This window comes from Myodes glareolus, chromosome 3 (assembly GCF_982192425.1).
Source record: "Myodes glareolus chromosome 3, mMyoGla1.1, whole genome shotgun sequence".
NCBI lineage: Eukaryota > Metazoa > Chordata > Mammalia > Rodentia > Cricetidae > Myodes > Myodes glareolus.
In genome coordinates, this window is record NC_142028.1 from 108,765,666 (window position 1) to 108,792,685 (window position 27,020).

Sequence of the window (27,020 nt, forward strand, 5' to 3'; positions counted from 1 at the left end):
TGTTAAAGGACATGAGAGAAGACATGACATGATAATGGGAGCTGAGTGTGGGAGAATAGGAGCAAGGGGATGGGCGGGGTAGAGGGGGCAGGGTGGAGATCCACTCACTGACCACTTCCAGGTTTCTGAGAACGGAGGTAAGGACAGTTACAACTCCTAGAAATGTCAGGACAAAGGGAACCACGCCTTCTAACCAGAGAGCACAGTCGGGGTGAGGTGGGGTGAGGTGAGGGATGTAAGATTCAGCTGAGTGAAGGCTTCCTGCTGATACTATCCCAAGTGGAATCCTGAGATGAATCTGGTTATCTGGTTAGAGTCCTGAATGCCCATGTGCTGTACACTAAATACTTGGGATCTCCTATTAAGCTTTAGAAGCCTTGCCCTCTGGAAAGTAGTATAGTCACATGTCCTCGCTCTGAAGTGTTTCCCACATTACCATGTCGTTGTGCTCCCCAATATGGTCTTTGGACTGGTAGCATTGGCCTCAGGTGAGCTCCTGTGACATGCAGAGACAAGGGTTCTGCTCTGACTTATTCCGCCCCTGAAGATGGGCCGGGACCTGTTAGAATAAGTTCTGAAAGTGATTTGTAGGCGTGTTAAAGCTGAAGAACTCCTGATGTGCAGGATAGACAGGCAACAGAACTATTGTGAATCCCATATTTAACCAAGGAAGGAGACCTTGGTAAGCGAGTCATTTCTTAAGACTCTGCTTACACGACAGAGTTCTTACTATGTTTTTCTGTGATGGAGACTTTCCAGGTAGCGAGAGATCTGTTGTGATGTTTTTAAAAGACACGACCAGACCATGCTTTCTGTGTTCCTTCAGCAACAATCACAAAAGTGGGAGTGGGCTAAGGTGAAGGACACCCACAGGAGGTGGCCGGTGGAATTTTCAGCTGTCTCATTTCCCTGCTGTGCTTTTGTGTTTATGTCTCTGGGGCTGGAATGGGGAAGAAGGAAATGGCCTTTATGTAACTTGAGCTAATTATTCTCTAGGCTTGAGCCTACCAGACCATGACCTTGGGTGAAACATTGCATCTCTTTGTGCCTCAATGTCTTATCTATGAAATGGGGACAATGAAACCTCCCTCCCAAGGTTACTGGGGTAAGGGAAAACATAGGAAAAGGTTTTTTTAAGTGTAAAGGGTACTAGATTCAGTGGAATTATTCTGGTATAAAGTACCAACTTTTTAAACAATATTTTTTCAGAAGAGTTACAAAATGTTTGATGTGGTTCACCTAAATCATTCACATCATTGTTCAATTGGAAATGCATTTGAATTACATTGAAAAGTTTGAAATGCCTAATTTTGTATTTTGGGTTGAATATTGTTAGTTGTCTTTTGAACTTATCAAGTCGTTTTAGTAGTAAACCCGTTATGAGGTGGTACATTGGGTTTTACATTTTTTGTTTTATCTACTGAGTGGTGATTCAGTGTAAGAATTCAGTGGGTATACAGTCATGCATGCAGCTTTCCAGACCAGAGGAACAGAGTCTGTGAACAGTTTCTAAGCAATAGTAAGTCACCGGTGGGTTATAGAACTCATCAAGTGTTGAAGTGAATTACAGTAGTTTTGTTTTTATTGTTTAGAGAGAAGTATATTGGTTATTAACACTGGTCTTTTAGTTTTCTCATTCAAGCAGGTTATGGATAGTCCTCATAACTGCAGGCCCAGGTCTCAGAGCCATTGTTAATTTGGACTTGTTTTGTGTTAGAGTGATTCATTGTTCAGGCCTGCCTACCAGCCTCTTGTGGTGGTCCTTACTCTTTGACAATTGGTGCTTTATCTGCATTAACACTAAAGCCATATGCATTACTTGCCAGTTAAACTGAAGTTACCATTAAACCCAGTCACATTTCACTGTGGATATTTTGAGTAGGGGAGTGATCACGTAAATGCTTCAGTTCTTTCTTGATGCCAAAGCACCTTCTGAAGTGTTTCCTCCCAGTTAGTGTCTTATCTGTGCCTGCTCATCCTCAGTTTTAGTAACTGACCATGACTTCTTCCCTAGTCTCGTTGGGAAACAGACAGATTGACCGGCACCTGTCAGCTGCAGTTGTCAGGATGGTGGGAAGCTGCCCAGGACCTCCATGCCCCATCCTTCTTAGGAATCCATAACTTCCGGTCGTGACTCTCAGCACCAGGTTCTGGGTCTTGATTTACCTGAGTCTGTGTTCTGTGTTCTGTACTCAGGTCGACCTTTGTCCCGTGGCTTGCATTGGGTACAGTGCCTTTTTCCTTTGTTTTAAAGTGGACAACAGGGTAGTCACAGTCCCTTCCTCCCATTTTCACTGCTTTTCATAGAGGTGCCTGCCATTTTGAAGTCACTGAAATTATTCTATTACTTTGTTTTTTAGGTAGTATAGAACCAGTCTACACAACTGTCAGATGCCATCTCTTTCTGTTTGATTCAAACTGTTGATATAGGTCAGAACGTGTATTTATTTTAAGAGACTCCTCAGATTTCACCCATATCTGACTTCAGGTTGTTCTGCGGATGCAGTTTTTCTAATAAAACTCTAATTTTAGGTTTAAAAAGCATACTGCAGTTTAATGTTACTATTAACACATATACACTACCTATAAGCACCAAAAACTATTCTATCCAAGTTGCTGGGTTTGCGGGACTAGGACCAGTCTTGTAGTCTGTGCATGGGCAAGTGTGAAGGTTAGAGGACCCCTTGTTGGGGTCAGTTCTCTCTTTTTCCACATGGGTTTTCCTGAACTGAGGCATGTCTTTATCTGCTAAACCATCTCATTGTTGGTAATCTTGTTTTTAAATAGAACAAATAGCAATTTTATACCATGCCCTTTCCAAGTTACAGTTTCTAACATGGCAGAGTATATACATACAGATATAATACAAGTATAGCGTAATATATGTGCATAATAAACGTGTGCATATGGCTATAACATAACAAGTATAGATGTTAAAATTAACACATTCTAAATTATTAGAGGACAGTTATTGAGTACCATTTCTGACTTTTAGTCCAAATAGAAACAAAATGATTGGATCCTATAAATGAGAATTTCAGCTCTTGCCAGATTTCCTATATTTTTACCTCGTCAAAGGCAACAAATTCACAGAGAACGTACAGTGAACAAGAGACACAGCTAAAATAATAACAGTTCTGGACGGACTCAACGAAACCTGAAATAAGAAGGAAGGACACTTCAGGACCCAGCCAAGAACACTTACGTGTGAAGGTTAAAAATATTCTTCCTGTTTTTTTCCTAGTATAAGACTTTAAACAAAAGTAAAGAATGAACTATGCTTTCTGTTATTATTATTCTCTCTTCTCCTTGAAATGTTCATTTTTGGCCTCACATGAATTGGTAGATCATTGTAGTCAATTTGTGGCTTTAACACCCAGAAGTAACTAATGATACTGTTTGTGTTTGGCTGGAGATTATAGAGTATGTGAGTGTGGATACGTTATATACATGCACCTGTATGTGTGTGTGCGTACATTTGAGATATTTTTTGCACAAGCAAAAGGACATAAACAATGAAGCAGTCTAGGCTTTCAGTGTCTGTAACTCAGAATTTTAATCTTTAAGTTATTAATGGAGTACTACGCAGTAGAAAAAAATAATGACATCTTGAAATTTGCAGGCAAATGGATGGAGCTAGAAAACATTACTTTTAGTGAGGTAACCCAGACCCAGAAAGACAAATATCACGTGTACTCATTCATAAATGTCTTTTAGACATAAAGCAAAGAAAGCCAGCCTACAATTCACAATCCCAGAGAACCCAGTCAACAATGAGGACCCTAAGAGAGGCATACATGGATTTAATCTACATGGGAAGTAGAAAAAGACAAGACCTCCTGAGTAAATTGGGAGCATGGGTACCATGGGAGAGGATTGAAGGCAAGGGGAGAGGCAGGGAGGGGAGCGGAGAAAAATATATAGCTCAACAAAATCAATAAAAATACCATTAAGAATATTTTTAAAACTTTTCAATTATTAGTTGTAAGACTTCTAAAAACAAACAAACAACTTTTATCATTTAATGGCATACATGGAAGATCTGAACCATCAAGGTGTCTGAAATGCACCGTGTCTTTGTGCTGACCCCATAGCTTGGATGGTCCCTGGGTATTCAGGGCTTTACCGGGTGACTTGGATGCCTCTCTATATGTTTTGTTTCATTGAAGTTTTCTAGTTTTCGCTCTGGAAAGGAAGCGAGATGGTGTATGCTTTTCCCAAAGGAAAATGTTTGTGGTGCTGTGGAAATGAGGGCAGATGGTATTGTAAAGCTTTGGGGAGAAGTGCAGCACTTCAATTCAAATTGTTAGGCAAAGTTGGAGACAAACACGTGGCTACCAATTGTTGTAGATATTTATACAACTTAACTCAAGCATGTTAAACATAGCACAGGAAAGGGAGAATTTTGTTTTTTTAATTTTTTTTCCTATTTTTTATGGTTCAGGCTTCATGAAGTATATGCCCAAGCAGCAAGGTTTAATGACAAAAAAAAAAAGCATGAACAGAGACCAGCTTGGTGGCATAAGATGTATTCTATAATTTTGGGTTTCACAGTGGCTACGTTTACCCAGATGCAGTGTGACAGCCTATTAGCAAGATCAACAGATCTGAACTTGGAGGCCTCTGCTCTTTCCCCTGCTCACAGTGATTAGCTTTGCAGCACAGCCTTACAGCCTGGCTGTGGTGGGATGCATTAACTTCTCCACGGCTCTCCACAGCTGATCAGCAAAGCGTCCATTACTCCCACCATATCCAAAGTGACGTTTCCATGCAGGCCGCCCGCTGTTTCATTCATAACCACAAAACAGACCAAAATGGCTCCCCTTCCTTTTACAGCTTACAAAGAGTTAATGGGCTGTGCTGGCCCCCTGCCAAGACCTTTAAGAAACTTTATTAATGTGTTATGAGGCCAGGACACCATAGTGTGGGATTTGGTTGGTTATTCATCTTCATGAATAAAAATATGTATGCACAATTAAAGCTGCGTTCTCCCACAGTTGCTTTCTAGTGAACGTGCGGTCTTCGTCGGTGTTCCTAGCCGCATTGCTGACCAGTTGTGGTCCTCTTGCTTCTATGACGTCAGCAGCAGTGCCACGAAAGACCTCACTTAAATACTAGCTCAGTGCTTGAGATGAATAATGATAACTAGAAGTAGGTGGAAAGGTGTATTTTTAAAAGAAATCTTCACTTTAAAAAGCCTGGCTATTTACTGTATTTTCTTATTTATATGATTTGACATATTTAAGAGCTGAGTTTATTTGTTCTGGTGAGTCACGTGACAGGGGCAGCGTAGTTTTGCTGTGCATCATGGTTGAGTATGTCGTCAGCACTGACAAATATTTCCCTGCTTCTTCTGCTCTGCTAGGAATCAGACGGCAGGGCGTTTTCATTCTTTCACAATTTCTTATTCTTTCAACCTGTGATCTGCTCTCCTTTCTCCTTTAGTCTAGAATCTTACAAGGAAGGAATAAGTCTACAAATCACATCACACTGTAAGCTTTTAAAAATCGATCAATTTAGTCAGTGAGTCTAGATGAATTTAATGATCTAGCTCCTTGGGACCAGATGAAGCATTTTGTGGAGTATACAGTTTGTCTACCCAGGCCCCACAGATAAGAGGTCTTTGTACCTTCTAAATATTGCTGAATGGTCTAAGGAAAATAACCCCAAGTTCCTAACGGTGAGGGGAAACTTTTCAAGGAATTTTATGCCCTTCCATTAACAATACTCTTGAAGGACTTTGTTTAAAAAAGAAAGGAAGGAAGGAAGGAAGGAAGAGAGAAAGAGAAAGAAGGAATGGAAGGAAGGAAGGGAGAGAGAGAGAGAGAGAAAGAGAAAGAAAGAAGAAAGAAAGAAAGAAAGAAAGAAAGGAAAAGAAAGAAAGAAAAGAAAGACAGACAGACCTCCTGGAAGTAAAAAATATCCAGAGAATGAATATTGGACTTCACACATAGTAAACCCAGAACTTAAGCCATGCCGGCTTTTACAAATCTGATCTTACTTCCTTCTACTAGTCCTGAGGTGTAAAGTGACTCATGTGGCTTTGGGGCAATGGAACTCCTTGGGAGTAGACTTTTCCCTCCTTTATTTCCATCAGTGTTCTGTTGCATGCCATCTTTTCAAACCGAGGCAGCTGCCTCGTGCATTTCCCAGTACTGTGTTCTGCGTTGTAACTGATGATGTCCACCGCAGCAAGGAACACGTTGCCCCTTGTCTGAGGACTTGGTCTGTATATGAGGAAGTGTTGAAGATGGTGGTGGAGTTCTGTCTCCCAGGGGTACAGTGGGGACTGGCTGTTCTCTACAATTGGAGGATAGCGATCAGCCTGGTAGCCCTAGTAAAGCACCAACCACAAAGACTGCCACTGATATTAACAACAACCATGTAAAAAAAAAAATGGAAATGGAAGACATCAGAGGGGGCTTAGCAGGGGAGCACTTGATCCCCTGGAAGTTTCAGGACTGTGGTGGGAGATTGGGAGGTTTGTGGGTGTGATCAGCGTGGTGACTGATGAGGATGCTGTCACTGTGGAGCTGCTGCTTGTACTCTCTGGCCCTTGGCCTGTCACTGCAGTGAGCCAGCAAGGCTTCAATTTGTGGCATGCCGTGGGCAACAGGGTTTTCTGGTCTCCGTCTGAGCACATTACAAAACCACAGTATCAGCTTACCACAGTCAGCAGCCTCCACTCCAGGGAGGTCTCTGTCTGGAATATTGGAAAGCTATATGTCAAAAAAGGGGAGAATTGACCAAGAGCCCCTGGAGTTTGAGAGGTGACACCTCTACATACAGTTTATTTATTTATTTATTTATTTTTGATCTAATAGTGGCACTCAGACTTGGAAAGACAGTCATTGAAATTGGACAGTCATTGAAATTGGACAGTCATTGAAATTGGTCAGGACTGTCTCAGGTTTAATATCGTACTTTCTTATGTATTAGCTGAACATAATTGGTCCACATTTCTTATTTTAAAATGACAATGATCAGAGCCCACCCTTTTCATTTCTGCTAGAGTGAAATCTATGCAGTGGTGGTTAGTGCAGTGGGGGCCAGAGACTCCCAGACTGACTCCCTCTCAACAAACAGCTGATACAAAATCCACTGATACAAAGGAGGAGAAATGAGTATTTTAGGTCAGAATGTGGGGAATATTCATCATGGCTTTACACAAGCAAATTCGAGCGTTTCTGTACACCAGGGTCTTGCTTGCCTAGGTCTTTCTTCCAGAACAGAGCCCTGCATGCAGAAAGTAATCAATCTCCATTGGTTGAATGATCCTTGTATAGATTATTGTTTTGGAATCTGGACACTCTCAAGGAGGAAAATGACAAGTTAGCAAAATCAGACCATAAAACTTCAGAAAAGTAAATCAAATCAGATTGAGTTTTCAGAGGGTTAGTCAGTCCCCAGGGAAACTAGAGGTCTTTTGAACATACTGATTCTGGCTCATTGTTCACCGTGACCCATCCTTACATGGCTATGATAGATACCATTCTGACAACTAATGTAAAATTGTATGTAGAGTCATAATAATGGTGAGAAATTGTCCTGCTGTAGACATTTCCACTGACGGACTGGAGAGATGGCTCAGTGATTAAAGACACCGGCTAATCTGCTTAGAGCACCCAGGTACGAGTTCCAGCACCAACATGCCAGCCCATAACTGTCTGCAGCTCCAAGTCCAGGGGATCTATTTGCCCTCTTCTGACCTCTATAGGGCACCAGGTAGCGTGTGCTCCACAGGCATACATATAAACAAAACTGCATATACATAAAATAAACCAATCTTAAGAAATTTCCGGGGAAAGTGGCTATGCTTCTGTGTTTTTCGATGAATACTGGCAGATAGTGTGCGTAATATACCCTTGGAGCGGACTCAGGGTGGCTCAGTGGGTAAGGTGCTTATTGCTTAAGCTTTATGACCTTGGTTTGGATTCTTAGCATCCACATAAAAGCTAGCTGGCCATGGCTGGCACCTGTCATCCCAGTGCTGGGAGGTAGAGACAAGGGGCTTGTAGGATAGCCGATATATCTGTAGAGGCACTCTCCTGGTTTGCTGAGACATCCTGCCTCAAAAAAAAAAAAAAAAAAAAAAAAAACCCCGAGGTGGAGAGCAGTAGAGAAAGACACTGGTTGCCACACACGCACGCCCGGGGTGAGCACAGCTGTACAGACGTGTGCACACACTCAGTAAACATTAAAGAGATGTTAGGCCTTCTTCCATTATAATGGGAATTTAAAAAAGAGCAAAAATTATGAGTGTGGCTGTGCTGAGTATGTGGGCATGCGATTCAAGGGCGAATGACAGGGCATTTATGTGAGTAAGCACAGGAAATGTAATGAGTGTCACCAGTCTGTGTTAGGTTTTTGGAATTCGTGTCTCACCTCTGAATTCTCTAAGCACAGGCAAGAATGCTGGATTCAACTGAAGCTTCATAATCACTGCCAATGATTACAGGACAGGACGTTGGTCCTGATGTGTCTATCAGCCTGAGCTCAAACTTGTGGAACGCCTTAAAAGCCTTAAAAGCAAAACTCAGTAGCCTCATTAGGCAACATTTGGCATTTGGGGGACACAGCATTTTAGCTGGGTTTCAGTTTTAAGAGAGAGAGAGAGAGAGAGAGAGAGAGAGAGAGAGAGAGAGGAAGACAGTATACATCTTGCTGGACTAGTCCCTTTGTCCCTTTGAGTTTTATTTTTTTGTATTCCTACTGTGAAGAATTCAAGGTATCCTAGTTTCACACAGTCCCCTCTACCTCCTCCTCCCTTCACTTCCTCATTCCTTTCTTTCTTGCCCTTCACCCTCCCTCCCTCCTTTCTCCTGCCCCTTTACTCAGCTTCTGCGTCTTGCAGAGATGCAAGACCTGTGGATTTTTATTTCACGTGTCTCAATTAGGTGGGTTTTGTGCTGTGGACAATTAATTCCTCAAATCGAGGTGCTTGCCAGAGGAACACATCAAAAGGGTGCTTTATAATGTTATTTGGATGATATGCGAGAACCGTAGCCTTTAAAAGGCCGAGAGAGAAGCAGATTGGCCTTGCATGTTCTTTCTGTACACGCTTGCTGTGCTAGGGCTCCGAGTGTGAGCCCATTTCACCACCGCAAATGGCAACTGGCCCATGCATGCTCTTCCACAGTAAACTAAAGTGTGGTCAAGAGGATTAAATTTTACCTTTTCACACAGATTCAAATGAGCTTCTTTAATTAGCGGAAAGCATTGAGGGCTCACCTGTGACTGAGGTGGAATTTGGAACCAGACCCCTGTCTTTGTGTGTCTAACTTGTAGCCTTCAAATAATGCTCTGTGGTTTCTGGAGCAGCTTGAGGGAACAACACAAAGCAGTAAGTTGTGGTACCATCTCTTATCCGTGTGGGAAATGGCCTCTGGCCTCTGTGACAGCCTTCGGCCCTGCCCAGCCGCAGTGGCCTTTGCCCTGGCCCAGTGCAGGCGGGCGACATTTCAGGAGGCCGCTTGGCAGCCATTTTAGATCTGCCCGCGCAAAGCCCTGGCTGCCAAGAGCTGCCGCCGCTCTGTGCCAAGACACTCTTGGCAGTGGAGATAAACTTTGTAGAGATACACAGTCCAGAAATATCTTATAATTACAAAGCACAGGGGGCAGAATGTTTTTACAATACAGCTGTGCTAATGTAAACATTTAATTTGGCAACCTTCTCCACCCACTTTTCAATTAACCGGGTTTATGCAGATACTTTAGCTCTGTAATAAACTTTATTGCTACTTCTCTTAGAGTACAGTTTATGGAACACAGATTTGAGGGGCTTTTCGGGGGGCTCCATCCATTTAGGAAAGCAGACTGCGAATGTTAGGTTGCCGTGAAGGGGAAGCAGAAGTTTCTGTCTGAAAAATGCCACAGTCCTGGCTTGACTCAGAATTGCTTTGGGGGAGAAATGTGGGGGCTGTCTCCTCTGGCTCTCAAAGCATGCAAGAGGATATTAATAGAAAGAGGTAAAATCACTTATGGAGCTGCATGAAGACACTTGTGTTGGTGATCATTATAAAAGATAAATGTCCCCTGCAATGCGCGAGACGGCTTCAGAGATAAATTCCCAATAACAGTTCTTACAGATATAATTATAATAATTGTGTGATCGCCATGATAATTATTCTTATAGACGGAAAGAAATAATTTTCTATCTAGAGTAGCATTCAACTGTTCTGCTCACAAAGCCAGTCAATAGACCGTTTTTAGCTAACCTAAAAAATGGTAGAGGTCATGGGGTTTTCAAAGTTAAATTTGGAATTAACTGACATTGTAAAATGTCCCCCCACATAGGGATTATGACATCATGATCCATGAGGTCTCTTTGCAGTGATTTGCTTATACAGTTCTGACACACACACACACACACACACACACACACACACACACAGATATGGATGTATTTTCTTTTTTTTTTTGATGTATTTTCTTAAGCGGATTTTAAATTTATGATTTCCTTTATGCCTTTATTCCTACTGGAAACTTTGTTCTGGTTATGATTTTCTTTCATTTTAATTTTTTCTCTTTTTTAAAGATTAATTTTATGTCTATCAATGTTTTACCTGTATGTATATATGTATCTTTTTATATATGCATGTATATATATGCATGTATATATATGCATGTATCTGAACCACAGGTATGCCTGGTACCTATAGAGGTTAGAGGATCACAGTGGGTCCCCTGGTACTGAAATTATGGATGATTGTAAGTCACTATGTGGGTGCTAGGAACCAAACCTGGGTCCTCTGCAAGAGCAGGAAGTGCTCTTAATAACTGAGCATTTTTTCAGCTCTGGTTATGAATGTTTTTAATGTATTTTTTTTCCCTTAATAGAAAACCAATTTTTATGGTGTTTCCTCATAGGACTTCTTTAGAGTCCTTCATTTAGTCTTTCTCAAGGTTTTTGACTAGGATGTGACCACATGGACCACATGATTTTTTTTTTTTTGAGATGACTTTCACCATGTAACTGGTTTGACTAACTGTGTAGACCAGGCTGGCCTCAGACAGACCTACAGGAGCCTGCCTGCTCTGCCCTTGGAGTCCACCACCACAGGTGACCTTACTTGTAAGTTTTAATTAGAACCATTTTTTTTTTTTTGCAAGTGAATGAGCATCAATATAGTACAGATTAAAGTGTTCCGTACTAGGTGTGTTTTAATAACTCTGGAAGAGAATGATATGTGGAAGGAACACAGTTCACGGTCAGCCCTCTAAAACCACAAATGCTGTAGGCATTCCATGCATTTCTGTTTGTTGTTGAGGCCGGAACAGGGTCCTCAGGCGGACTAGCCAGTTGGCCTGCCCCTGAGCTTTTCACCAGCTCCAGAATCCTGTTGGGTGTTGATAGTTTGGATAAACTGGCAGCTCATTTTCTTTCTTGAGGGAACAGATGATTTTCATACCACTTCTCCGTGGATAGGATATTTAATATAACACTCTTTCTGCAGTGTATATAGGTGCCCCAGACTATGCAAGGCACCTTAGGATACAGGCAGTCACGGTTATGGAAGGAAACAGTACACGAACGGCCAGCTGTGTTGCCGCCTGAAAGCCTTGTGTTAGAGATAGGAGCAGAACGCTGTGGGCCCTGCAGGGTGGTCTCATTAGGTGGATGCAGAGAGAGGGCCAGGAAGAGTATACCAGACGAAGGAAATCAAGCACTTTAAAGATGAAATTGGAGTTTGTCTGACGTCAGAGTAGGGACATTTCAGTAATGAAAGCCACATGGGTAAAAAGCATGGAGACCTGCAATTAGCGAGACAAGAGGGAGGGGCATTAAAAGGTAAGGTCTGGGCCAACACCTGAAAGCTGACACGGGGGCGGGGGCCGGGGCGGGGGGGGGGGGGAGGCGGGGGCGGCTTTGAGGTGAGGGGTTTCCAGCATGAGTCTTTTCTCATCACTGACATGGAGAGAGTGGGCAGAAGCCTTGCAGGAGCCACACCAATGAGGACTTTGCAGTTCAAGGGAGAGCAGGGTTAGCTGCTAAGGGTTGGGAGTCCGAGACGTGAGAAGGACTTACCAACGTGAAGATGGTGGCGTTTGCCCTGGGGGTGCAGGAGGGAACCTGGAGGCAGGTCAGCTGAAGTGACAGTACCGAGGGGGGGACCCACAGTAGAGAGAGAGAGCTAGCCATCAGCTTCAGAAGGAACTCCCACAAAAGGAGACTTGCATAGACAAAGGAAGGGGTCCCCAAAGGCAAGAAGAAGGAGCCTTTGAAAGGTTCCAGATACTTGGAGTCTGGGACTAGCAGCGATAGCGTTCAGGCAGCGGTGGATTCTGATGGTGGATGGATGATGACTATGATCCCTGTTGGGTGGAGACCTGGTGGGACTGAGTTTCCCCTTTTGTTTTGCTTCTCAGAACAGTTACTTCAGAACAGAGTCCAGTATACTAGGTCCTTGCTTATTTTCCCACATTATCATTTTCTTTTTGAGGGAGGAAATTCTTAAAGGACAGAAGTTCTGTGACTTTAAGAAATTTCTGGTAGAAAACAGTGGATTTGTGTTCCTCTGTAGTATATTGCTTTCTCCAGTTCTGAAGAAGGTGTTTACAATTTCCTTTCAGTTTAATTTTAGTATTGGCTACTGTGTTTAAAGAAGCAGTAGGCATGCTGAAATTTTAATGTGAGTTTTGGGGAAGGCACTAATAATTTCATAAAAAAATGAAACGAAATGTGCACAGCCGTTGAGTGCACCCCAGGGAGAAAACTATGCTTCAGTGCCCAGGTCCCTAGATTCACCCCGTTGGCAGCAGAATCGAGGCTCAGTTTCTTTGCACAGCTTCCTCTGCCCCTCCCTTCTGTGAGTCCCCACTTGAACAGCCAAAAAAAAAAAAAAGACCAGAAGCCGTGAGATGCTGCTGCATCATCCCTTCCGGTTGAGCCAACTAATGCCGAAGTAAAAACAGTAGCTGACTGTAAATGGGTGTGGCTCTGCAACCTCCTTGGGTGTCTTAGAGGGCTTTCGTCATTTGTTTTTAAATGCCCGAGTCCTCCAAATGGACTGGAGATCTTGTTCAATATACAATGTTGACTTCAGTTTTCTTTGAGTGAAAATGAGCAAGTGGAGAGTTTGCTACTTAAAATCAAGCACACACACACACACACACACACACACACACACAACCGAGAACATTTTTCCCTTAATCTCTTTTCAGCCCTTGCCGCCTTAAGATACGCCTTGCCTTACCACTTCTCAGGGAAACACACATAGGAGCAAATTAAGTTTCTGAGAGCGTAGAGGAGGATGCTGTTTAAGTAGATGAGGGTCTGGCATTCCATTTAACTTCATCAGTCACTGAAAGTGGAGGATGGACACTCTAGCCGGTTGCGACTTGCCAATTAGCTGGGCTTTCCCCGCTGTTTCTGGTTTGGCAGGGATGAGGTGGTTCACCCTGCTGCCTTGCTGCCTGCCAAGGACACATGGCCAGCTCCCCGCTTCCTGTCTTCCTCTTTGTGTCCTGGCCTTGCCTTCCAGACAGCTGCCAGGTTATGGTTGCCAAAAATCTTCCTTCAGAAAGGTCAAGTAACCTCAAGTCACCTCTGCCAATATTTGTCTTTTCTTTTAATCCTTCTGTGCTCGAGTTAGAGAAAACTCTACAAATGAATGCCGAGAGTGGAACCTAGGGTCATTCCAGATCTCTTGGACCTGAACCTGACGCATCCCTGAGCCAGTCCGGGAGGGTGCTTCCACTCCAGTTCTGTTCACAGCCCTGTGGCGTGTGATAGAGTTCAGAAGGGTTCAGGGAGGATCTGAAGGCAGCTGCTTTTTAGGATTCCCAGCTTACTTGTGATCTTTGGCCAAAGCCTGATGCATTGCATGGCAGGAAGAGAAAAGTGTAGAGATAGGTTTTGGCTAAAGGATTACATTTTTTTTTTAAAAGGACTTGATAGTTGTGAACTTGCCTGCTTTCCTCTTTGGCATCTGTGAATAAGAATTAGCAACCTGTACATGGCCTGAGGACAGTGGGTGAGTTCACTGGGAGCCTGAAGGATGGAAGGGCCACTTTCTTGGCCCTGACATTGCTGTGGGAGTCACAACCATTGGGACCGAGGTTCAGGAACCAGGGCTGTTAATAAGCCTCCTAAATGACTCTCACACTCGCTAAATGTGTGGACCGAAGAGGTCATTGGTTACAAAATAAGGCAGCATTTCTTGTCCCTACACAGCAAATGGTCTCGCATGTCCCTTTTAGTTGATCTCTTTGGATCACCTCATGCTTAGCTTGCATTAGCAGACGATACGCAAATCGCCATCAGATTGACGTTCTAGAACATTAATAATAAGAAATCCCCTTTCAGTTATTTTCTTTATTAAGCTCTGTGCTTCTATTTTTTTTTTTTTTAATTAGTGTTTCGTGTGGCACATGGGACCAGCCACAGCCTGTGTCTGCGTTGTGGTGCCCATTCTGCATTGGAAGTTTTGTGTCTCTAATTTCTTTTAAGTACTGAAGGTTGTACTCGGAAGCACTGCATGCTGGGTCAGGGCTCCACCACTGAGCTACCCAGCACCTCTTCTACTTCCTTTCTGTGCAAAGACATGGTGTTCCTCACCTAGAACAACTTCCACTTGAGCACCATGGAGCAATGACTGACATAGAGCTACCTGCTGTTTCTCAGTGGTGTTTGCTGATTGACAGAGGGGAGTGTCACATTTTGCCTGAAGACTCGGGGGAAAGTTCAGCATGGTCTTGATATTGTTTTTCTGATTTTCATAAGAAAAAACTGGACCTGTGCTCTTCTCCTAAGCGCAAGCCTTACTTTCTTGTATGCGCTTTGTACTGTGCAGGCTTTGCAGCGAGAAGGTCACTGCTCTGGGCCACTCTTGTCATGGTATTGTTGTCTTGTAGAGCTGGACCCAGGTGACTGTTGTAATCTCCCCACCTCCGTTTTTTGACTTCTAAATTCTACCGAAAAGTTGCAGCCCCAGGGACGCCCGGCTTTCTGACGTGACTAACAAACGCTACTAATTTAGAACACATGTTCTTCAGAGTTCACCTAAAGCCTTGGGTCCCAAATTTGCAAGCTCAGCATCTTCCAGTGAAGACAGCATCATTTTTCTTAAACTCCCTTTTCGCCTCTCCTTGAACTATAGGCTTTTATAACAGTAATAAGGAAATGCGGTTATGGGTATAATTGCCAGGAGGCAATTGTCCCCTAGAGGACTTAGTAGAATTTTCTGCTCTGTATCTGAGGGCTCCATCAAGATGATCATTTCCAAATAACTCAATTGGAATAATAACAACAATGCCTTTATTTTTGTAGCAGCTTTCCCTGTAGAGATCAAAGTGCAGTGGGAAAAAAAAAAAGGTCCTATCAAGTTCATTGCTCTAATACCCTAGTGGGATGGAATAAATACATATTTTAAAATTCTATGATAGCCCGTTTGAAGTAGAGTAAGTCAGGGTGGGTAAGTGACATCCCTGAAGTCACCAAGTCTCCAGGGCAACTGCAAGGAAGATGGAGGTGCCCTCTTCTCACTCTGCAAGTTCTCCAGCCACGTTCTTTATAATGGATGGAGCCATGCACAAGGGGCCCTCTTGGAATTGCAGACAATGTAGGTGGAAGTGCTTGGAAAGCTAGGAAGGCCCTGCTGCTGGCTTCATCACCTCCTCCAAGCATAAACCAAGACAGAGCTCTGTGGCTGAGCTGGTGCACAACCCATGGAATGGGCCTTTCACACTTCTTCATTGACTGGACCCAAGCTACCAGTTGTATTCTTCATTAATGAAGGACTGATGGAAAGTTTACATTTGTAATTCAAAATATAAAAACCTCCCCTGAGATTGACAGCACATTCTGAGCAGATTAGGAAGTCAGAGATGAAATAGCAAAGGTTTGCTTAAACTGCAAACCAAATACTCAACCTAAATAGTCTGGGTCGGGTGGGTTGTTTGTTTGTTTGTTCGTCTGTCCTTCTTTGTGGTTTTACCGAGGAATCTATTGTAATGAGTACGATGAACTTGGGACTGATTCATTTTTATTTTTCCTTTTTAGTGGAACAAGGAAAATTGGGAGCAAAATTACTTCTAGTTTCCCAATTTGATTTCAAGCAGCCTTGGTGGCTGCCTTCCCTGGGGAGCAGACACAATTAAGGACAGCATTTTAATGCTGTTGTTTGTTTTATTGTGGTTAAAGATAACATATTTGGAGTAGAGTTTTTGGCTCAAGTATCCAGTGTTCATGGAGGCTTATGTTTGATATGGGTCCCCAGCAAAAGAAAGCTCTTTTTACATTTTGAAGCTCAGAATCCATATGTGTTTCTGTTTTTGACTTCTAGTGAGAAAAATGTGAACTTAGGTAAAACATGCAAGTTTTTTTTTTTTAATCATTTATTTGTATTTTCAAAATTCTCGGGTGAGTTTCTATTTTTTTTTTCACTTTATCCTAAACAAATTACGCTTAGATACCTTCCTGGAAATCTCCGGGGAGGAATAATGGCCTTGAGACTGTCTCATCACCTCTGCACCTCTTGTTGTGTCTTAGCCTTAATGAACGTTCAGCCAAACACTAATCCAGGTAAACAGAGAGTAAGAAGTTCAATCAATGCAAGCATTTTGTGAAATAGCAGAGGGGAAACACCCATCCTTCAACAGTGTTCTTGGCTTTGCCCTTGGCCAAGGGAATAAGTGCTGTTGCATGCCATTTCAATGGATCATGTCAGTTAATTATTCCATTAAAAAATCAGATTATATTAATAAGGAGTTTTGCTGCTATCTTGTTAACCTGTGTTTGCAAAGGAAATTTTGGAAAACTTTTTCTTAAGCCATAGATGCTCTTATCTTTTGTTATAGCCTCAAGATTCTTTCTCATTTTGGGGCTCCATGTATTCTGGTTTTCTTGGTGTGACATACGTAACTGTAAATTCTTTCTTAGTGAAAGAAAACCCAGTATTGCCACTTTTGAAATGTACCAGTCTCTGTGAATACCATACCAGACTCTCCTCTGAAGGGAGGAGGGCACTTTGGGTCCATACTGGGATGACTGGATTTTCTCTTCATTTTGGGCAGCTTCTGAAGTCATTAAGTCGACCCCCCGGAAATGAGCGTGATCTAGCAGCTCAGGAAAGCTGCTCATTTATAGTTTAGACTTCCAAGGAACTATAGTTACGGTCATTTCTTTGCCATTACTTCTGTTTTATGTCTTTGAAAATTTATCTGGACTTTCTCACATTTTTTTTTTTCCACGATCCATTCTTCTATACTGAGTTTGCAAAGCATTAGGCTACTTCCTCAAGGTGAGAAAAAAACAAGCCGCAAGTGCCACTTGTTATCAGTGCCCTCTGGGTGGGGCAGGGCTCTGCAGGCTGGTGGGTGGGAGCTGGAGATGGTTTCCCCTTGACTAGGTTAAGTCTTACCCTGGCCACTGGTCAGTGGTGTGCAAAGCCCTTTGGCTCATTCACGGCTGATCACTCTTATGAAGTAAGTTAGTTGCTGCAGCCTTATTCGTGAGCAGAGAGACCCCGAGTACCCACTGTAGGGCCTCCATTGGTGTTGATAGCCAATGTTCAGTCTTAGGCAGACCCAGGTAAGGAGATGCCCTTTGAGGTCATCTGAACTTCCTGAGATAGACGGTGGACATCAGAGACAGAGAAGAAGGGAGGTGGAGAAGAGGTATCCCACATTTCTGATTCAAACAAAGGAACGAACAAATGAACAAACATTTGTCTGTCATATTTCAGTCCCGTTTGGTTCTGTCTGCTATGGTGTATGTAAAACATAGAGAATTTTGGCCTCTAGCAAAATCCTCAAATGAGTTGTACGAATTTGGAGGTTAGGGCCTCTTTGCCCAATCAGTCCATATGCACACATTTTTGGGCCAATTGCATTTCTCAGAGTTTCACTAATCTCCTTAGTATAATGTCAGTAATTCACTGTCCCTCTTTTGTCCGGCTTAAGTGGGCTACACCTTCTGACTCAGGGCCTTTACAGCACCAGCTTAGAGAATCCACAGGAAGAATTGGGGTGACTTACTGTTTCTTTTTGCTAGCTTTCAAAATTGTAACTTAAAATGAAAATGTAGGTTTCAGCTAATAAGTGTGTAATTTAAAAGAAGGTTAAATTTTAGACCTACTTTTTTCCTTCACATTATTGGGCTACCCGTGTCCAGACCTCTTTACTGGAGAAAGTCTGGGGTCATCCTCACTTGGGATTCTTTGTGCTTTTGCAATATATCTGTGTCTGTATTATTGAGTATTGTTGAGGTCGTTCTTTTAGTTTCTCTGCAAGTCTACAACTTTCTCACTTGCATAAACAGGGCAATGAGAAACAGAAAAAGTAGATGTTGTTGCTAAACGTCCTTCATGGCCATTTTGTTTCTATTTAAACTGTTAAGTATTTTTTCCTTAAACGACTAACCTTTCCACGAACGCAAATAATCCCAATTAGACTAAATCGGACCAAATTAAAAGATACCCATGTTTAATGGCTGCCAACACTCCCGGGTGTCCCCTGAAAAACACAGAGAGGGAAAGAAGGAAAAGGGGAGACCGTGTGTTCATTTTCTGGTGTGTGTGTGTGTGGGGAGCAGTATAAATAGCCTGTGGGAGTGGTTTTGATCTTTCCTGGGGAGGGGCTACCATTTGGCGGGCTTTCTTGACCCTACTTGGAGAAGGGCCACCATTTGTGGGGGCTTTCTCGGAGATGGAGTCTGGACTGCGGCCACTCCCAGGAGAGGGAGCTTGGAATGGAGTTTTCCTGCCCAACATTTCAAACTCCTTGTATATATGGATGCCAAAGGTTTGGGGTGAAGCCCGCCAGCTAAACATAGACTACTTCCATTTTCTTCTTTTCAATACATATTTTTTTAGTTAAATTTATAAATTTTGTCATACAGTGCTTGGATTGATTAAAGTGGATCTCAGAATCAAATTGAAAATAATTTAATAAGCATATTTTTTTTAAAAAATGATTTATTTTGCGTTTTGCTTATGCCTACCTGTATGTGTGGTTCTGGTGAGGGGAGGTGTACAAGTGAGTACTGGTGGAGCTCAGAAGAAGGTATTGGATTCCCGGGGGTTGGAGTTGTGTACAGTGTTTGTGAACCACCTGATGTGGTACTGGGACATGAACTTGGGTCCTGTGGAAGAGCAACAAACAAATGCTCTTTGTTCAGCTCTTTGTTCAGCCATCTTGCCAGCTCCTACTAAACATGAGTTTTCAGTGGGTAAAATCTCTACATGCTGTTCAGTGGTGATTGTCACAGACTTGGCTGAGAGTGACCAGAGGAGACATTGTCTTAGTTAGGGTCTCTCTTGTGATGAAACACCATGACCAAACACAACTTGGGGAGGAGAGGGTTTATTTCACCGCACACTCCAAGGAAACGCAGTCCATCACTGAGGGAAGTCAGGGCAGGAACCTAAGCAGGTGGGAGCCTAGAGGCAGGAACTGATTCACAGACTCTGGTGGGGTTCTGTCTACTGGCTTTCTCCCCATGGCTTGCTCAGTCAGCTTGCTTTCTTTACAGCATCCAGGACCAATCAGCCCAAGGACAATACCATGCTCAGTCGACTGGGCCCACCCACATCCCCCAAGAATCAAGAAAATGCACCACAGGCTTGACCGCTGGCCAGCCTGGTTGGGACATTGTTTTTACTTTTCAAAGGTTATAGCTTTTGTCAAGTTGACAAAAAACTAACCCGGATAGACTTTAAAAGTAAAGTTTAGTTATGGTGAAAGTCTCAGTGACTGAGGGTAGTATAAGGTCATGGAATTACAACTGCACAACATTATATAAACATCCGTCAAGCTCCTAATTTTTCCAGAAGACATGAAGTTGTGTGGCTAGGGATAGCATGTAAGCAGGGAGACACTGTCAATCACTGGGGAGAAAGCTTATGCCAAAAAAAAGAAAATAATAATAAGTGAAAGTGGATGATTGTGGTAACTAAAAGGTGTCCCAGAAAACTGTATTTTGTAAATATTATTATTATTATTATATTTTGTTTTTTTTGAAACAGGGTTTCTCTGTATAACAGCCCGCTGTCCTAGAAGTAGCTCTTTGTTATTGTTGTTTTTTTGTTTTTGTTTTTTAAAATTGTTTTTATTGAGCTATATATTTTTTTCTGCTCCTCTACCTTCATTTCCCCTCCCCTCCCCTCCCACCTTCTCCCATGGTCCCCAGGAAGTTGCTCTTATAGACCAGACTGGCCTGGAACTCACAGAGATCCGCCTGTCTCTGCCTCCCGAGTGTGGGACACGAAACATGTTTCACCAGTACCTGGCTTATTTATTTTTAAATATCAATATCATGTGGCACCAAAGGCTATGGTGTATAAGAGTCATGCTTGTTATTGAATAGTGGTGGTGCTTTTTCATTACTTTTTGGGATATTCTCTTTAGCCTGACTTATATTGACTAAATCTATTGCCTGGCATATGCGCTAGAGTTATAAGAATGTCAGATTTCAAAAAGTACCTGCTTCTATTAGCTATGAGAACCAAAACTCCTCCCAGGTAGCGCAGTAGAAGGAAATTCATGGAAGGGGCCAATTCCAAAAACATTAGAAGAGCCGACAAGCCAAGTGTGTAAGGCATCCCAGACACCAAACTAGCACCACCAGCAAGCGGAGGGGTCGAGAAAAGTGGTACTGTGTCTAGTGTTTGCGTGGACCTGTGTGGAGGACAAGGCGCACCGAGGAAGGAGCCTGCCCAGTGGTAGCCCGAATCAGCAAAAGGAAAGCCAACCTCCTCTTATGGGGCCATACAGAGAAGCTCACCAGAAACGTGATGGCTTCCCTTCTGCCTTGCTCCTGCCAGGGCTCCCAGCTGGTGGACCCATCTAAAGTCAAGTAAGAGAGCTGGGCAAGGCAGTACTCAGAAACTGAGGGACGGAGGCTTCTGAGGACCCTTTGCCTTTTCTTGGCGAGTCTCTTTGGGGTGTGTTGGGGGAGGGGCGTACTCTAGAAGAAAAACAATCCGAGGAAAGCAGGAAGCTCGCACACCTATTTTCTTTGTTGGAATTGGATCGCCGTGTTTTTATTCTACCTGATACAGGATTGAATGGTCCTGTGAAAGAATTCTCCATGGGTGATCTTGTTGATTAATATTTAAATTTTAAGAATGTTTCCAAAAAGAATTTGGTTTGCTCTAACTAGGTCCAGAACCTAGATCTCTTTGAAACAAGAATCAACCTGTGATGGGCTGCAATTTTTTGTTGTTGGAGCTGAAACAAAGATCTTTAGGAGGAGGGAGGGACCAAGAATCTGCAAGGACCCTCTGTGTTCTGCCCTTGTGGTCCATGCTATCTAGAACTCGAATAACAACGTGGTTTTCTGGGTTATTTTAGGACTTTTCTGCAGGTTTTGTACTTTCTTTTTGATTGGAAGGCCGTGACGGTATTGAAGGGGCAGCATGGTAATCGGTTTAGAGAAATAAGAACACTAGCCACCACTAACCACGGTTGTGTTCCAAGGACAGTGAGTCTGCCTTGAGGAGCTGGAAGTTATCCCGGTTAAACCTGTCACATCAGGACGTCACTGACATACAAAAGCCTGATATCTTTAGGGTTATAACGTGTGGATGGAAGTTTTGCGGATACTTGTTTTTTTTTTTTCCCTCCTATTTTTGGATTTAGCTTATATAGAGCTGAATTATGAGGCGGCAATTTGAATCTCAATTAAAGATCAAATAGAGGAATTCTGGGCATTTTTATGGTTTCTCGCATTAATATAAGTTCTTTTGGTCTATTTCTTTAAAAGGGCTGTGGCTGTGGCCATTCCTTTCCTCATATTTTTTTTCCCTCATCTCCCAAGAAACCATATGTAGATTCCACAGTGGGTTTATTAAAAGGCAACTTAACATTCTCAGAATTATCTACATTTGAAACCGTTTCTTAAAATGATCATTTGAAATATTATCTCATAATAAATCTTCACGTTTTATGAAGGTTGTAGATTATAAGCTTACATTGTAACTTTAGATTGTAAACTTTTTACAGTTCTTTCAAACATTCTTTTCACTAGAATAATATTGATATCCCCTTAAAAATGAAGAAAAGCTTAGGCTAGCTTTTTGCTTATTATTTTATCAATATAGTTTAGTGGCTTACCTCTCACGCAGCCTTGATTTACAAGAGGAGGTTATTTTCTCCTCTCCCATTTTTTTTTTTTTTTTTTTACTTTTCAAAAGCGGTAGTTCCAATGACACGTTATCCAGCTTGTTTTCCTGGTAAATTAGGTTCTGCCCCGAAAACAGGGACAGAAGTTCTTTGAACCACTTATCAGGGAACTGTTGGAACACTGAAGCCATTATCTTCACAATCAGTGGGTTCCTGGTCACGTGACACGGCTGGTTAGTTCCTCTGTTATGATAAAGGTGTGTCAGAAACGGAAAGCATTGATGGATGGACAGAACCTCCTTTACCTTTTGTGGAAGTCTGTTCTTCCTTGCTGTACTCCATTGTTCAAGTCAGCGTTGGCGCCTTCAGGTGTGTGTGTGTGTGTGTGTGTGTGTGTGTGTATCTCATCTGATCAATGATCTAAGTTCTATGATTAATAACAAAAAAGAGAGGTAATTAATCACACATTTCTAATATATGATATATAAGCCCATCCTTTTTTCTATAAGCTCATATAATGTTTTAAACATTTTAATGACTTGGCAAAGCCTTGTTTTGAGAGACAGGGTTTCCCAGTATAATCCTGCCTGGCTTCCTGCTCAGAGATCTGCCTGCCTCTGCCTCTGTACTGGGATTAATGGCTGGGTCAGGCCTTTCTGATTAGCACAAGGCTTACCACAAGAAGACATTTTTATTCACGTAAAAAATATTTTAGAGAGCTTGCCAATAATAAGTACTGAGAAAGGTCAAATAGGACTTTGGAATCATTGGCAGAACTAACTGCTCTATTGTCTTTGTAGAGAAGTTGCAGACACTTAAAAAGGAGAATATATATATATATATATGTAGGTAACAAAACAGCCTAAATTTATGGCTATTACTGACTCTACTCTGTAATTAGTATTCAAAAATGTTCAGGTCTTGCTTCCCAGAGAACTGTAGCTATTCATTCTATGGATGTGATTGAGCATCTATTGTGTGCCAACAGCTGTGCTGAGCTGCAAACAAAACTCAGGTGGGTCTCGATCCCATGGGTCTAAAATGTAGCAGGATACAGGGACACTGACCCAGTCCTTCATTACCCTGATTGACAGGACTCCGGAGGGAAACCAGGAAGGCTTATCATGTATGGTTTTATGGGATGGGAGATACATAGTAGTTTAACAATGTACATGTTTAAGAATTTTGTAACCTTTCTCATTGTCAGTGTTACGAAGTGTCTTCCACCCCTCCTTCACCACTTTTCTAAACCCTTTAGGAGCAGTTCAGACTAAGTCCTGATCTCTTTCTTATCCAGTGTTGTTTTTTTTTGGTTTGGTCTTTTTGTTTCGAGACAGGGTTCCTCTTTAGCTTTGGAACCTGTCCTGGAATTAGCTCTTGTAGACCAGGCTGGCCTCGAATTTATAGAGATCCGCCTGCCTCTGCCTCCTGAGTGCTGGGAGTGCTGGGATTAAAGGCTCTGCCACCACCATCACCCTCCTGGTGGTCTTTCTGTTCTTGAGATAAGGTCTCATTTTGTATTTCAGGTGGACCTTGAACTCACTATGTAATCCAAACTGACCTCAAACTCTCAACAGTCTTTAAGCCTCGGCCTCCCAGGTCCTGGGATTCCAGGCATGGATCATCGCTGGCTTTTTATCCAGTTTTAGTGTGAGTTAGCCTAGTCAGTGGGCAAGGTGAAAGCTGACTCTGGCTTGCAGTAGTTTGCTTAGGGTCAGAGTACAAATGGCCAAGGAAGGTAGGAGTCCAGACTAGGGTCAGTGTGAGGGAGCTTGTTCTGCTATGGGAACAAAGATAATAGGTAAAACATTAGAAAGTCTGTGTTGGTTGGATTTTAACCTGGATAAACGATGTTAAGTCTGGGGAAAATACATAAAATGGCATAGCGCACAGGGGACAATTGCAGACAGAGTGTGACGTTTAAGATTTAAAATAATGCAGGAAAAACTGGGGACATGCCAAAACAGATATGTGAGCCTCTGCAGGCAGGGAACAAATGCTGACGGGGACTCTGGGGAAAGTAGCATTTATTTTTCCACACTTTCTTCTTAACAGAATTTCAGAGTGAAGACATAAACATTGATTTGCTTTCTGCTGAAATTCAGCATTTACTTTTAGATTCTCCTCCATGATTTTGAGTCTCAGGGCATTCCACCTTTCATTTCCAGTTCACTCCACATGCCTTTCTCAAAGTGCAAGCGTCTCGGCTACTGAGTGCTATCACTGAAATCCAAACTATCCCCCAGATAGGAGCCAGTAGAGCCATCTCATCCTTTTCTGGATCTGGCCAGGTGTCTGGAAAGGACTTGATTGGCTTTCTGTGGCCAGCTACACTGGACTTGTTCCTTGAAGTACACGGTGGCGTGTTCATGGAGTATTGTGAGATACAGGCAGCGTTTATGGAAGATTAGAAATTGTGCAGCTCTCTTCAGAAACTTAAAATACAGCTGGAAATGTTTGGCTTCCAGCAAACATGCAATCTTCGTAAAATTGAGAAAGAAATGTTTTGAATAAATAATGTTTTAGTTTATTTCTCTCCAGTGTGAGAACTATTTTTTCAGTCAACATCGTGCTATAGGACTCCTCCTTCTCCACACTCACACTCTTGCCTCTGTGTTTACATTACGCTGGTGCGTTCAGCTCGATTCTTCAGTGTGCCAGATTGCTCTGCCTTGTTTTTAGAGATAGAAAGCTGGATTTACTCCCGGGGACTCTTTCCTTAACTAGGCCAGTTTAAAAACTAAACAAGGATTGAGTCAGTTAATTAATTTAAATGAGATTACAAATCAAAAACATATTATGCAATCTTGATTTAATTACCACATTTTATTTACTTAATTGAAAACACACTGTAGAAAGTTAGCAATCTTGACAATGACCCGCGTGGCGTCTTTGCATTCTGTACATTTAAGGCCTTGAAGGCAGAAGCCCAGGTGATCCTTGGCTGTCTCAAGTCTCTCTCTGCATCAGCAGACAATACTGGACTTGATCACAGTGTGGGGTTGGGTTCGATTGCCCTTTTCTTCACCTTGGAGTCTTGTGCTGGCCATGCCATGCTATGCTACAGCCCTATCCGTGTGCCTGGCTTCCGTGGTGGCCATGGCTATTTTGTTCTCCAATGTTCCTGTCATGTTTCTGCCTTAAGTTTTAGCACTCTGAGATTTTGGCTAATTCCATGTGGACAAATTTCTGTCTAGGGCTCAAACAAATCCTTCTAATCCTTGGGATGTGAGGCTTTGAGCCTAATCTCCCTTGTAAGCAAAAAAGTAGCTCTTTATAAGAACGTTGAATAACAGACTTAATGGAAAGGCAAATAGAATGTGTCTTTGGGAAGAGCTGGGGTCGGGGTGGGGTAGTTGTGGGGAATGAGGTAGAGAGACTGAAGCCTAAAGGAAGACCTGAAAAGGGGGAGCAGGAGAGAGAAAGATTCCACCCCAACCCTGTATTTGTGAGCTTTTTAAAAGCAGGAAAGCACTCAGTTTGTCCATGTATCTTTGCATTGTTTTAATAAACATCTAATAGGAGGTAAAATATTATAAAGTTAGATTTTATGCCACCTCTACCAACAAAGCAGCCCCCCATTAAAACTGAATAGTGTTTTAACTGTCCTGAAGGGCGGCAGATTCCTGGCTCATGCTATGTAGTGGGGAATGCAATTATGTAAAGTCAGCTTACTGTCAGCCTGGGTGTGTGTCTTCTGGGGTCATCACAGAGCTGGGTGTGGGGCAAGATGGGCAGGGGCGTCTTTGGAGGACTGTTACTGAAAAGCAGGCATGGTGTTAGCTCTTTTCATTTGGTCTTTTATTTAAGTGTGTTTACACTCCTTTCTTGATGTTTCTTCTCTTTTCATGTCTTCAGTTTTTTCCACCAAATGTTTCCTTTTGTCATGCTGCATGTTTAGTTTGTGAAAGCCTGCGATATTGGTGTATTGATAATGTAATAATCTCAGGAGAAGGGAACTGTTCTCAGCCCCTAAGAAGTCCCTGCTATTCTTTAGTTGACAATGAACTGGGTTTTTTATTTTTCACCTGCCTAAGGCAAAGGACTCTGACAAAGGGACCTTTATCAAACGATGACTAATTTTAGTTCTAGCAGGAGGCTATCTGTAGGTTGATAGGTTAAAGTTTGGGTTTCATTTGCTCTTCTGATCTCCCTCAATATAAAAGCTATATTGTTATAGAATCATATCATTTTAGAGCCGGAAGAGTGACTATAATTTACCCCACTCAGTCCCTTCTTTGTGCCAAAACGATCATAAATTGAAGTTGTCTTTCTCAAATCCAGTCCCTGGCTTCTTCCTTCTCATTCTTTTTAAATTTTAAAGCATATTTGTTTATTTGTATTTTATGTGTATGAGTGTTTGGTGGCGTGTGTATCCGTGGGTCTCGGTGTGCATCCCAGGATAGCCTTGAACTTGTTCTGTGGTGAATATAGGTTGTGTGTCTTATCTCTGTTAGGGGATCTACAAACACACGACACCACACCCATGGACAGTTCATTTTCTGATGCTTAAGTCTGAGAGAGTAAAATGAGGTCCTAGAAGATTGCTTGGAATAGAAGGCCTTTAGAGGTTGCAGGTCTGGGCATCCCTTCACCCCCCCACCTCTTGCTTTCTGACCCCGACTAAACTGACTAAACTGATCTTCCCTTTGTTGGTGTGGACCAATAATTAGTTCCTGTTGAAAGTGTGAGCCCCCCTCTGCTCCTATAACCAAATGTCCGATCTAGAAGTGGGAAAGCCCTACCTACCTTAGTCTGGACCTGAGTTGTGGGAACGGCTCCTCTGTTCCCCTTCCCTCCTGCTTGGGTAATCCTCTGTCTTCATGGAGTGGCATGCTGTGCCCCTCTGTACCTCATGCTCCAGCTGTTCTCTGTGCATTGGATTTAACTAAGTATTTCAGGTGTTTGTCCAAACGTTGAGATATAAGGTAATGAATAGACCAGACCTTGGTAGA

General features: G+C 42.6%; 1 protein-coding gene across 5 annotated transcripts in view; it reads left to right on the plus strand.

Moving 5' to 3' along the window:
* The window catches only part of Nfib (nuclear factor I B), a 216,549-nt gene that overhangs the window by 93,133 nt on the left and 96,396 nt on the right, over window positions 1-27,020 (plus strand). The gene's annotated exons all lie outside the window — the stretch shown is intronic.